Consider the following 13,470-nt stretch of genomic DNA (forward strand, 5'->3'; position numbering starts at 1 on the left):
ATAGAGTCATCTCTTTATCTATATTCTCTAAGAACCATTCTCTCAGCTTGAGATAAAAAAAAAATGCTGCCACACAATGACTAAGGAATTATATGTGGGGCTGGTTCACATATCTAAGCACTGGATATGAGCATTCTTACCTTGGTAGAAAAACAAGCTAAGTTAATTTTTCAACAATGCAATATTACCTTTGTACATCTTGTTCTCTCTTTCCCTCGGGGTCTTATATGAATGAATCAGAAAATTGCTCCCTTATGTGAAGCCTGAGTCTGCACCTGTGTTAAATTCACATGCAACTGAAATTGGGGGTGTGGGGATGGGGATAAAATGTCAGCGAAGCTAATGGGATGATATATCTAAGTTTGAATTCTGAAGTTGACTAGCATTTAACACAAAAAAGCATTGATGAGGATATTTTTATGGGCACATTATGCCACATTTAGAACTGAAATTAAGAATATAATCATGTTGACCAATTGTCCTTAAGTTTATGATTACAAGCATCTGGCTCTAGATTTTAGGAAACTCAGATAACCAGGTATTCTGAAAATCTCGGCATGCCAAAATTTTTTACTTTACCTTCTTTGGGTCCTGGATCACTTTTCAAGTATTGAAACAATTTCTGTGTCTTAGACATTGTAAGAGAGCTCATGAAAGGTAAGCAAGTCATTGAAGCAAAATACAGAAAATAATAAAGATTTGAAAGAAGAGAAGAGATTAATGACTTCTAGATTTCCAAAAGCAAGCAGAATTGTTGATGTTCTGGACAGGTGAGTGGGTGTGGAAGGTGGAGAGAGGAGGAGTCAGTGTAAAAGTAAGAGGAATTAAATGAGGAAAACAGATATGTAGAGAGAGTTGTGTCTATGTTTTAAGTCTGCTCTTCATCCATGAATGTAAGTGGTTGGGGCAAGTCAGTTTCCCTCAAAACGCAGCAAACTTGTGAATGGAATTTCTCATTTGCTTGATTTATTAATGTTTTTAGACAAAATTGGACAGTGTATGAGACGCATTCTGGATGAAGACATCTCTCTGAAAGATTTTGCTATCAGAGGAAAGAACGAAATGAGAGAGAAGTTTGGGGCTCTGAGACTAAGACACCTCAGTTTTATCAGCTGTGAAGTATACACTGAAGAGGACAATTATTTGCATATTGCAATGGGGGCTGGTTAAAATCCAATCAATTGAATCCAGATGTGAGTTTCTTGTATGTGTGAGTGTGTGTGGGTGTGTTTAATGGAGGGTTGCCAAAACATCTTGGGAGTAGAGACCACAAGCTAATATAAGCCAAAGGATTCACAAAATACAAGGAACACTTTTGCTTTATAAAAATCCTGCTTTAAGCATGGTGACTGGAATAATAAAATAAAATGGTCTGTGATAAATTAGTTAGTAGATATTTACAAATGGCTGGTCCTGTCTAAACAAAATCTTCCAAACTAACTCTACAAAAAGTGTTCCTGATATGGTGGTATCCAATCCCATGTTTAGGGAACACCATAACTGGTAGTTTATGCTCTTTAGGCAGGAGGTAAACTCCAAAAGAGCAATCTATGAGGAACCACCTCCTGGCACAAGGAGGTCATGAATGGAATTTTGATAAAATGCCAAAGGTCTGTTTATTTTATTTTAAGTTCTGGGCTACATGTGCAGGATGTGTAGATTTGTTACATAGGTAAACGTGTACCATGGTGATTTGCTGCACCTGTTAACCCATCACCTAGGTATGAAGCCCAGCATGCATTAGCTATTTTTTCCTATGCTCTCCCTCCCATACCCCACAGACCCCAGTGTGTGTTGTTCCCCTCCATTTGTCATGTGTTCGGATTGTTCAGCTCCCACTTATAAGTGAGAATGTGTGGTGCTTGGTTTTCTGTTCCTATGTTAGTTTGCTGAGGATAATGGCTTCCAGCTCCATCCATGTCCCTGCAAAGGGCATCATCTCATTCCTTTTTATGGCTGCATAGTATTCCATGGTGTATTTGTACCACATTTTCTTTATCCAGCTATCATTGATGGGCATTTGGGTTGATTCCATGTCTTTTTATTGTGAATAGTGCTGCAAAGAATACACAAAAGCATGTATCTTTATGGTATTAATAGAATGATTTATATTCCACAAAGGTGTGTTTTTAAAGAGGTGTAAATGTCCATAGAGATCTCAGTCCCCTTAAGAAACTAACAATAAAATCTTTTATCTTATAAGTTGATTAATTATAAGAATATTAGGGAATAATTCTGTAGGAGAATTTTGTTGCTCTTGTGCTTTCTTTTCAAATGTGACTAATTTTGATTAGTCAAAACCTAACCTCTTTCTTGGCACCGGTATTCTTGAAATAACTGCTTTTGGTTTAGAGTAACTACCACTATGATACAAACATTTGTTTTAATTTATTTTCTAAATATGTTGAACACTTAAAAGTAGATAAAAGGAATAATTTCTCCACAACCTCATTCACTTGGCAAATCAACTTGTTTTCATATTCCTGAGTTCTCATCAAGTCTTTATGCATGGATATTTCGTTTTACAAAGTTACAGGTGTGCTAGAATGAATAAGTGTTTTTGAAATAATAAAGTAATGGAAGTCTTATTGTTTAAATATTTAAAATCATTCAATGTCTTAAAATGATGGAGTTTAATTTATGTATTTATTAATGTGGCTAATTATTATTTGTTAAGAAAAAATTTTGTTTGTGTTAGACTAGAACTTTTTTCCTGAAATCTTAAATAGAACCAAGAATTTGTTTAAACTAGAGCTTTTCTAGAGCTTTGGCTTTTTCCTGTATTTGTTTTAGATTGTTTCATATTACTTTAAAAATATACAACCAAACTTGGGAATGAGAAATTCATAAATAGAAAAAATACTTAATTAGAAGAAATTGGATCCATTTCAACTTCACTGAATTTAATTCAACCTGAAACTTATTTTCTATGTGCTAGGTGTTATAAATGAAATACCATCAGATGAGACTTTTCTGTCTGCTAGGGCCTTCTAATGTACTGCATAGACATATTTATGGGTTGCACTTAAGGCAGGGTTTACAGCGGGAACAACCAAAGTTCTTGGACAACTTCTATACAAGTCCATGGAAAAGCTATTCCAAGAGTGAGGGCTTCTTAAAGTAAATGGAACTTCAACTGGGCCTGGAAGAATGGGAGGGCATGGTTGACTTTTGTTTGGATCCTTTAATAAACTCATCTTGATAAATGATAAAGTCCTCTGAAGGCAGTGGATTATGCATGGGTGATTTAAACTTCTTTTAATTAATGGGAATGGAGGAAGAACAAACTCTTTTTCAAAACTCATACCATGTATCAGACAGTGAATCAAGTAAGCCTCCTTAGGCTAATTGGCAATGAGCAGGGCTGGCTTCATGGGCATATGATCAGCACAGTGGCACAAGACCCTATGCTCAGAAGGACCTTGCACACTGGGTCTAAATGCAGTTATCCTCTCGAGATTATTAATTGTATTGTTTTGTAAGTGAAGTCCAATAAGACAATGGAACATGTGTCGGGGGCTTGGAGTCTTGGCTTGCTTGCTATTCCATCTCTCAATCTCTGACTACTATCTCTACTCCCCGCTCCTCTGGATAGATTCTCAGCCTCCCACTCCCAGCTCTGCCCTGTATATAGAAAATAAAGGCACTCTCTTCCTGGGGTGGCTGCGGAATTGTGTCAGCAGGGGGAGGTCTTTGTTCCATCATTGCCCTCAGTCCTTGCCAGGGACCTAACCATGAGCATGAGGAAGGACAGGGACCTGGGAATAAGCGTGGGAAGTGTGAAGAGGGTTAGGGTCAGGCGTGCAGTCCCCGCGGCATGTCAGCCATAGCCAAGGTGGTATCTGGTAGCACAACGGTGATCCAGGTACCACACTTTTCCCAGAGCAGAGCTTGCAATTTTAGGGGGTTGACAATTTGCTGTGATTTGAGAGATTGACCTCCCTGCCCCAGCCAGAGCCCCACATTTTCATTTTACACTGGGTATTGCAAATCCTGTGGCGGACCCTGACCGTGAGGCAGGTGTTATTGACTTTCTATTACAGACAGGAAACTGGAGCCCACAGAAGGGCTGGTAAGTGGCAGAGCAAAGGTGTCTTACTTGAAAGCCCATCCCTTTTCCACTTTCATGTCTAGTACCATCTCCCTTGAGAAACAGTGGGGTGAGGGAGAGGCCCCTTGGGATGCTGAGTGCTGTGGGTGTTCTCTCCTCTGGAGTGGCCTGGAGGTGACCTATAGCCATCTCTTAACAAGATGGACCTGAGCTTAATTGACTAAAGGTCTCTATGATTTCTTACAGTGGACAAGTAGGAAAATTTTAAGCTCCAGGCCCACTATTATGACTGAGTTATGACCCCCAAATTCAGAATTTAAAGCCATAACCACCAGTACCTCAGAATGTGACTGTGCCTGGAGACAGGTCCTTTAAAGTAATAATTAATTTAAATGAAGGCCATTCGGGTGGGCCTTAATCCCATCTGACTGGTGTCCTTATAAGTAAAGGAAATTTGGACCCACAAAGAGGCACCAGGGATGCGTGTGCACAGATGAAAGACTATATCAGGAAATATCCAGAAGACCGCCCTCAACAAACCAGGGAGAAATCTTTCAGAAGAAATCAATCCTGTTGGCACCTTGATCTTAGACTTCTAGCCTCCAGAACTGTGAGAAAATAAATTTCTGTTGTTTAAGCCTCCATTCTGTGGTATTTTGTTATGGCAGCCCTGGCAAGCTAATGCACCTACTAAGACACTGATAATGTGAATCCATCAATCTTCTGTTGGCCTAAATGGTATGGTAACAGGATTCTACCAAGTATTACATAAACGAAGAGTTGTATATAAAAGCCCATTAGATGAGACTTGAAAATTCTGTATGACAGAAATCCTGCAATAGAAAATTGAGAGTGAGAGAGAGAAAATGGGATGAGGCAAGAAGAAAAAATGTAGAATACCTTAGGTAAGAGACCATTTAGCTGTTGCTCCTCACCTTTTTTACATAAACAAGTAATATGTAAATAGTACATATTTGTTTAAAAAAAAAAAAGCTTACGTCAATTGAGTAAAAAATCTAGGTCTTACCAGGAGAGGTGGCTCACTCCTGTAATCCCAGCACTTTGGGACGCCAAGGCAGGAGGATCACTTGAGCCCAGGAGTTCAAGACAAGACCATTGTAGAGATGGGATCACTACAGTGAAATTTTAAAAAATTGGCCAGGCATGGTGACATGCACCTGTGGTCTCAGCTACATAAGAGGCTGAAATGAGAAGATAGCTTGAACCCAGGAGGTCAAGGCTGCAGTGAGCCATGATCACACCACTGCATTCCAGCCTGGGTGACACAACGAGACTGTTTAAAAAAAGAAAAAAGTCTAGGTTTTTCTGTCCCTCTTCATTCCCCATCTCACTTCCCACCTCAGCAGTAAGCACTGAGAGGTATACTCCTTTAGACCATTTTGCAAATCATTTAAGACTATATGTATAACATTTCTATATATGCTTAACTTTGCTTATCTCAATTTTAATTATTGAAAGAATGTGATTATATAATATGTATTGTTTTGTGATTTGTTTTTCCATTTAATAATATGTATTAGGGATTTTTCTGTATTTGTTATACACTTTTATTTTATGTAATTTATTATGAAAGTGAAACACCATAGTATAGATGCTTTATCATGTATTTAATCATTACATTACTGATAAACATTTCAGTTGTTTTCAGGTTTTTATGATTACAAAAAATATTGCAATAAACATTTTTGTACATATATATGTGACATTTAGATTTCTAATCACCGTATCACTTGGTCACTTCCATGGTTCCTCTTTTGCTTCTGGATTCCTTTTGGAATTTATAGCTAGGACTGTCTTTTTTTATCTGAATTAGGTATGTAAAAATAGGCTGAGATGATTTTTCTTTAATATCCATATAACCAGAGTTATGTATGATTTCCTGTTTCCTTGGTAGAGAAAGTTCTTTAACTGTTAAGGCCATGTAGCATGCTGTGCCCAAGGCCAGGAGTATGCAGTAGGCCACAGAGGATAGTTTAAGCTGTTGAGCTTAACACGTAACCTCTCTGTGGTTTGAGGTAAAGAGACAATAAAGCTGTGAACTAGGGCATGACTCAGCGCCAGAAGACAACCGTGTACCCAGGACGGGGGTGCCAACTCAGAATGACTCTTAGGATTCTCTCTGGGACGGACACGTGTGGTATAGTCTTCAATATGGAGGTGTAGGAATGCCCTGATAAACCCTGAGTGTTTCTTCCCAATTTCCATGTTTCAGTTCAAGGGGTTCCTGCCCAGTGAATAATGGCACCTTATGTTGTGGCTGCACAAAGCAACTAGTGAGACTTTCCTAAGAATAGCCAAGTTAGTTTTATAGTGACATAGTAAATATTGGTTTTTGGTTAAAAAAAATACCTGGCATGATTTTTTCTAATAGTCAAATGGATGAAGAGGTGGACACATTAAAGAACAATATTTTAAAATTATAAGCATTTAAAGATGGGTTAAATGTATACTATCACTAGACTTTAGTCCTTCATCCTGAAGTCTAAAAAGCAATAATTCTGAATCCCTTCCTACGCTTTCAAACCTTCCAGTGTCTGTTCTCTTTGGCAAAACTTCATGCCTCTTGGCTTCAGGCAGGCAATTTGTCAAGAAAGCTTGCCATTTTGGCTTGTTTCTCTTTTATTTCTTGTTCCCACCATTCATTCAGCCTTCAAAATCCTCTAATTAGCTGTTTACCTTAATTATTCCAGCTAGGACTTCATCTGGTCTCAGGTTCTCCCACTTCTGAGGATCCAAAGTGTCTGTGCCTTCCCTCTTGGGAGAATCTTCCTACTTTTCTGAAAAATGCATTCCCACCCCGCTTGCTCTGTGTCTTGTGGCTTCCATAGCCCAGGAGGGAAAAGAAAACTGGCAGTAGTCTTAAACATCTGATTCTGAGCCACATCTATCCCATTTTAGAGAAAATAAAATTTCTTACATAGCCTCAGCAGAACTCCGGGTTTCAGCTTAGACCAGAATTTGCAGACTAGTTACTAAGTACAAGACCTCAGCAAAATCTGGGCTTAGTTCACTTCTAGAATCTATAAGACACTGGAGGAATAGTGAGTTAGCACACTTTTTCTTAACCAGACCTCCTTATCTATCATCTCTTTTGGCTCATGAACATATAACATCAAATTAAACACCATGTAACTTGAGGATGATATCTAGCAGTTTTGAAACGGTTCAGGTCAAGGCACTATCAATCTTTTGAAGAATAGGTAGAGATTCCCTGGGTGACCATGCGGCTACACACCAAATAATCAAATATGTGATTTTGAGTCTCCCTAGGCTATTCATGGAAACCAGACTCATTTTACATAGATGTATTTAATGACTAATGAACTAACTCTTAGCACCTTGATAAATAACATTCTTTGTGTTTAAATTTTTACTTATGGACATGTGTTGGTAAAAGATATTGTCACTAGTTAGGCCCCGATTAACCCCAGAAACTATCTTCCTCATTAGGTATAATCATTAGGGTTGACACAACCTGATCATCCACCAGTTGGAATCTGATAGAAACAGAAGTGCCTACCATGAAGCTTTTGAGTGCCTTGGTGTTACATTTGAATTTGGAATTGACTAAGCCTTAAGCCTTCCAAATCTCACGAAACAAATTATGAAATGCATCACTTAGACCTCTTCAGGTGACATGGACCAGGGGTCTTTAAAACAGAGTTCCCTTCTTGGGCCACTGTGAGACTGTTAAGCTGGAGCAATCTGAAGGGTGGCCTGTCAATCACACACAGAGGAAAGACTGAAGATTATTTTAAGTATGATGGTTTATTTTACTTGGAGGTTTTGCTCCACTAAGTTCATTAAAAATCCTCATATATTTTTAAATTTATTTAAAATTCAGATTCTCTATTTCTCATTTTATCACCACTTTAATTAGGCATAACAGATTGAAATTAGGTATCATAGAATAACTTTGCATGTTGAGACTAACAATACTGCAATTTATTCTACGTGATGATTCATTCCCTCCCTCGATACTTGTCTGAGTCACCAGGCATAAATGAATATGCAAAGAACAGACCTTCATACTTCTGGATTTTCAGATTCTGAAATAAGAAAATCAGACATCTGTTTCTAAGACTTGTGAACTAACCCTGAGTGTAGAAATCTTTATTTTGTGCCTAATGACTGAAAAGCAGGTTCTGATGTGCTTCTTCAGAAGCACTTCATAAAATAACTGGTGCGTATAAAAATAAATAAATAAAAGGGTAAAATATGCCACAAAATATTTGCATATGATAATTTCATGAAACAGTCCCCTTGAGAAATACCTGAGTAAAATTAATTCACAATCAGTAGAAACCCAGTGGGAATGTGTTCATCGAAATAAATAACCCAAAATTATTCTTGGGCTGTGAAGTTTGTTTACTGCCTTAACTGAAGTGTGTATCAAACATAAGTACATTAGCATTGGCTGTGCACTGGGGGAGTCAGGCACAGCCTTCACCTCATGTTTTTTAGCCATTCTGCTGTTTATATTTTTTGGCAACTGGTTCAAACCACAGGGGGGTTTGTTCCAATATTGTGTGTGTGTGTGTGTGTGTGTGTGGATAGTAATGGGCATAGCACCTTTTCAAGAGAGCCTCCAAGGTATGGTTGAATTATTGAAAGCTGCATAAGAGTTTGCTAATTTTAAAAATTATTTTAAAACTCAATTCCCTTATAGGCAAAGGGCAATGAGTATTCTCAGTCAAAGAAATAAAGAGTGTTTCTTCCCACTTGGAATTCTCAGGGCTGACTACCACTCTACTCCTGTCCAGCTCTCTGTTGTCACCTCCCAACACTGCTTGGTGGTTGTTGCTGTGATGTTGCTTTAAATGTTTAAATGAAATAATACATTGTAAACTCTTGATGTTAGAGTTGTTGTCAATAAATTTCACCAGCATCAGGAAAAGCTGGGCAGGGTAAGGCACTGGTTACTTTTGGGTCATCCTTGGGAGAACTTTGGTGAAGGATGAGCTGAAGCTGATAACTAAAATAACAATAGACTAGCCGTAGCCTTGATTATGAAGATCAGCAACAATTCTGGTTTTTCTGATGCATATGAGATGTCACAGTGGCAGCGAACACATTGATTTTGTTCTTACTTAAGAGCAAATATTCACTGTCCCTAACTGCGAAATGTGCATTACTACTTATCAGTCATTTTCTTTCCCATGTGTGCTACTTTAGGACTCAGGTAATTCAGATAATATCTTCAGGATTTGGACTTCTGGAGATAAGGAGGAGTGAGCTGGGTAGTTTTGGGGTTGGCATTGAATTTTTCTGTAGGACTGAGAATACTGGGAGTTAGAAAAGAAAGATAGTGACTACACTTTATATATTTCTAAGATTTCTTTTCAGTCATGGTGATTCTGGGTGTTGCTAGCTGTGCTAAACATATGTGTAGGCATGGTCTTGTTTATATAAACACCTTGTGCCTGATGTTGGGCTACAAATAACTTGACAGACATTGCTTTGCAATGGTCTTGCAGCTTTGAGGTGGCAGAAACAGGATTTGAACCTAGGTCTGTCTAGAGTTTAGAGCCAGTATTTGTAACTATGATACACTTCTTTCCTCATATTCTTCTCAGGCTGCATAATTCTCCTTGCAGAAATCTTGCACCTTGTTTTTCCCCTTCCCTTTCAAGATTTCCTTCAATGTCCATTCTCTCTCTATATATACTTTAAGTTCTGGAATACATGTACAGAACATGCAGGTTTGTTACATAGCTATACATGTGCCACGGTGGTTTGCTGCACCTATCAACCCGTCATCTAGGTTTTAAGCCCTGTATGCATTAGGTATTTCTTCTAATGCTATCCCTCTCCTAGCCCCTCACCCTCTGACAGGCCCCAGTGTGTGATGTTCCCTTCCCTGCATCCATGTGTTCTCACTGTTCAACTCCCACTTATGAGTGAGAACATGCAGTGTTTCATTTTCTGTTGCTGTGTTAATTTGCTGAGAATGATGGTTTCCAGCTTCATCCACGTCCCTGCAAAGGACATGAACTCATCCTTTTTTATGGCTGCATAGTATTCCATGGTGTATATGTGCCACATTTTCTTTATCCAGTCCATCATGATGGGCATTTAGGTTGGCTCCAAGTCTTTGCTACTTCAGTGTCCATTCTAACCATATCTGGCCTATATAGAAATGTTGCTGGTTAGGATTCATACCCATAGTGAGACTCATGTGGCTCTTACAGCCAGATGGATGGAGAGAAGGATGAATGGGTGCATGAGTGGCCACACTCATTTTCTTGGAACAGAGTGGCCTAGGAATGTAGGAATAATGCTACATTCATAACATGTACTGACTAGGCATGGTGGATAACAAGTTGCACCTTCAAGATGTCAATGCCACCAACAATAGGTAGTCCCAATGAAAGTTACTGAACTAGATAAAACCAGTCTCCAGAAAGATTGTAGTGGTTAATAGGATGGAGTTTGAAGACAGAATTCCTGGGTTTAAATCCTATACTGCTGTGTAATCTTGGGCATGTTATTTATTTTTTTCTGCGCCTTCGTTTCCTAATCTATAAAATGGGCATACTTACCTCATGGAATTGTTGTAAGGAATATGAATATATAGACTCAGTTCCTGGCATATAATATGTGCTATTAAGTGTTTTCTAGTATTACCAGTAGTATGATGCCTTGTGTTTGATAATTGCTCCTTCTGATATCTGACTGTGGTCCCAACCGACATATAAGTCTTGGTATACCCTTAATAGAGCTTTTGCTTTACTTTGTACCCAATTCTCCTTCTATCAGCCCATAACCCATGCATTCCTGAATTTGTAGCTGACTTAAAAATATGTGGTAATGAGTCACTTCTCCATCCCCAAACTAAGAGTAAAAGCTTGGCTTCAAACTATATTCAAGGCTGGCATATTTCTACCCTATGGAAAGTAAAGCCAAAAAAATTTAATAAAGAAAAGAAGGAAAGAAGGAAGGAAAGAGAGAGATAGAGAGAGAGAGAGAGAGGAGAAGGAAGGGAGGAAGGAAGAAAAAAGAGAAAGAAAAAACAATGTCAGGGCAATATACTAGGGAGGTCAAGGAGAGAGGAGAGCATAATGCTAGGTTCGGTTTCTGTAACAGTCTTTAATGTAAGATGCTCAGAAACCAGAACCATTTGTAAATGAGACTACCTGTATGTTTCCATGATGATGCCCTACAAGTTGGTGGAAGAGTTTGAAAGGGAAGCAACTCTCTGTGATGCAAGATGTTAGTTTTTCTTCTCTGTTATCCCTGCAGATTCTTCCCCAAATCATAAACTTTCATTCAATCTAATAAGAAGAACTGGAGATTTTATTGAATAAACCTGACTTCACAGATTTAAGGAGCTAGCTGAATTTGCACTTTGGAAGTCTTGGAAGTATCAGAAAATTTATTCCAGGTGTCTTATTGACATTCAGTTAAATTCAACACTGTAAAAACGCTAAGGAAATTCCATTAATATATTTTTTTGCAAATATGATTGTCCACAGCCTCAATGGATAACTACATTCAGAACAACTGCTTCACTAAATGGTTCTCTTTTCTGCTAGTGTTCATAAAAAAAATCTAAGCAGCAAAAATGGAAGAAAAAAATGATGAGGGAATAAATACTTTCCTTTAAGACAATTGCATGACTAGACTTTACACTTAATTTCTTTAAGACTGCACAAAGGAGCTTTCTTAGTTAATTCATGTCTCTGTAGTGTAGCTTTACTCAATCATGTAAAAAAGAAACATCATGAATTACACAAGTGAGGGGTGGCATTGAAAATAGAACACATCCTTTCATTAACTTACAAAAATACAATTAGTAATTATTAGTGATTTCCTGGAGAAAGTCCAGAGCTGTATTAAAAATATCACTAACCACAAAGATCTTCAATGATCCCTTAGAGGAAAAAAATATACAGTTATGAGGCTTATGTATTGTACTTGCTTTGGAAACATAAAAGGAGTAATTCATAAAGCAACCACACAACATTTGTAATGTTTTTTACTTCTTTTGCATTCTCTGGGAAATGCAAAGAATGTTTCTTTTTCTAAATAAAATGCCCTGTGGCATTCTGTCTAGAATGAGAATGGTTATGTCTTCGTTCAGAAGTCATGGATATTTTGCCAAAAATGAGATCATTTTCTAAAAAGGCATATTTTTCAGTTTTGGCATATTCTCTTCTAATGGACAACATGTTTATGCTGATTCCAGAAAGATGAAAGACAAATCTAAAATATCTAGAATGTCTAGGGGCAGTCTTACTCTTTGTGTCAAATATTATTCAGAATCTTGCCATCTAAATATGTTAAAATTATTTTAAAAGAGCGTTCTATAATCTCATTAAAAAGTGGGCAGATGGCGTGAAGAGACATTTCTCAAAAGGAGACATAAAAATGGCTAACAAACATAAGAAACAAGTGCTCAATATCACTGATCATTCAGGAAATGCAAATTAAAACCACAATGAGATACCACTTTGCCCAAGCCAGAATTATTAAAAAGTCAAAAAACAACAGATGTTGGTGTGGACATGTTGGAAAGGTAATGCTTCTACAGTGTTTATGGGACTGTAAATTAGTATAACCTATATAGAAAACAGTACGAAGCTTTCTCAAATGACTAAAAGTAGATCTACCACTCAATCCAGCAATCCCACTACTGGATATCTATCCAAAGGAAAAGAAGTCATACAAAAAAGACATCTGCATGCATATGTATATCAAAGCACAATTCACAATTGCAAAGATACAGAATCAACCTAAGTGCCCATCAACTGATGAGTGGATAAAAAAATGTGGCATATATGCACATGGAATACTACTCAGTCATAAAAAAGATCAAAATAATATATTCTGCAGCAACTTAGATGGAACTGGAGGCCATTATGCTAAGTGAAGTAACTCAGGAATGGAAAACCAAATGCTGAATGTTCTCACTTGTAAGTGGGAGCTAAACTCTAAATTATGATTCTGAATAATATTTGACACAAAGAGTAAGATTGGTCCTAGAGATTCATACTAGATATTTTAGATTTGTTTCCATCTTTCTGGAATAACTATGCAAAGGCATACAGAATGTTATAATGGATATTGGAGACTCAGAAGAGGGGTGGGTGGCGGGGGTCAGGGATGGAAACTTACCTACTGGATGCAATGGACACTGGGTGATGGGTGCATTAAAGGCCCAGACTTCACCACTATACGATTCGTCCATGTAACCAAAAACCACTTGTGCTCCTAAAGCTATTGAAATTTTTTTTAAATCAAAAAACAAAAAAAAAAAAGAAAAAAAAAACTGAAGAAAAAATAATAATAAAATTAAAAAGTTGTTAATTTCAATATGCTAGGGCAACAATCCCTGGCAGTTGTGGAGACAGGCTCCAGGTATCAGGTAGATCCTTACCTGTTGATGTTTTGGACTC

This window comes from Hylobates moloch, unplaced genomic scaffold (genome assembly GCF_009828535.3).
Source record: "Hylobates moloch isolate HMO894 unplaced genomic scaffold, HMol_V3 SCAFFOLD_1, whole genome shotgun sequence".
NCBI classification, from domain to species: domain Eukaryota; kingdom Metazoa; phylum Chordata; class Mammalia; order Primates; family Hylobatidae; genus Hylobates; species Hylobates moloch.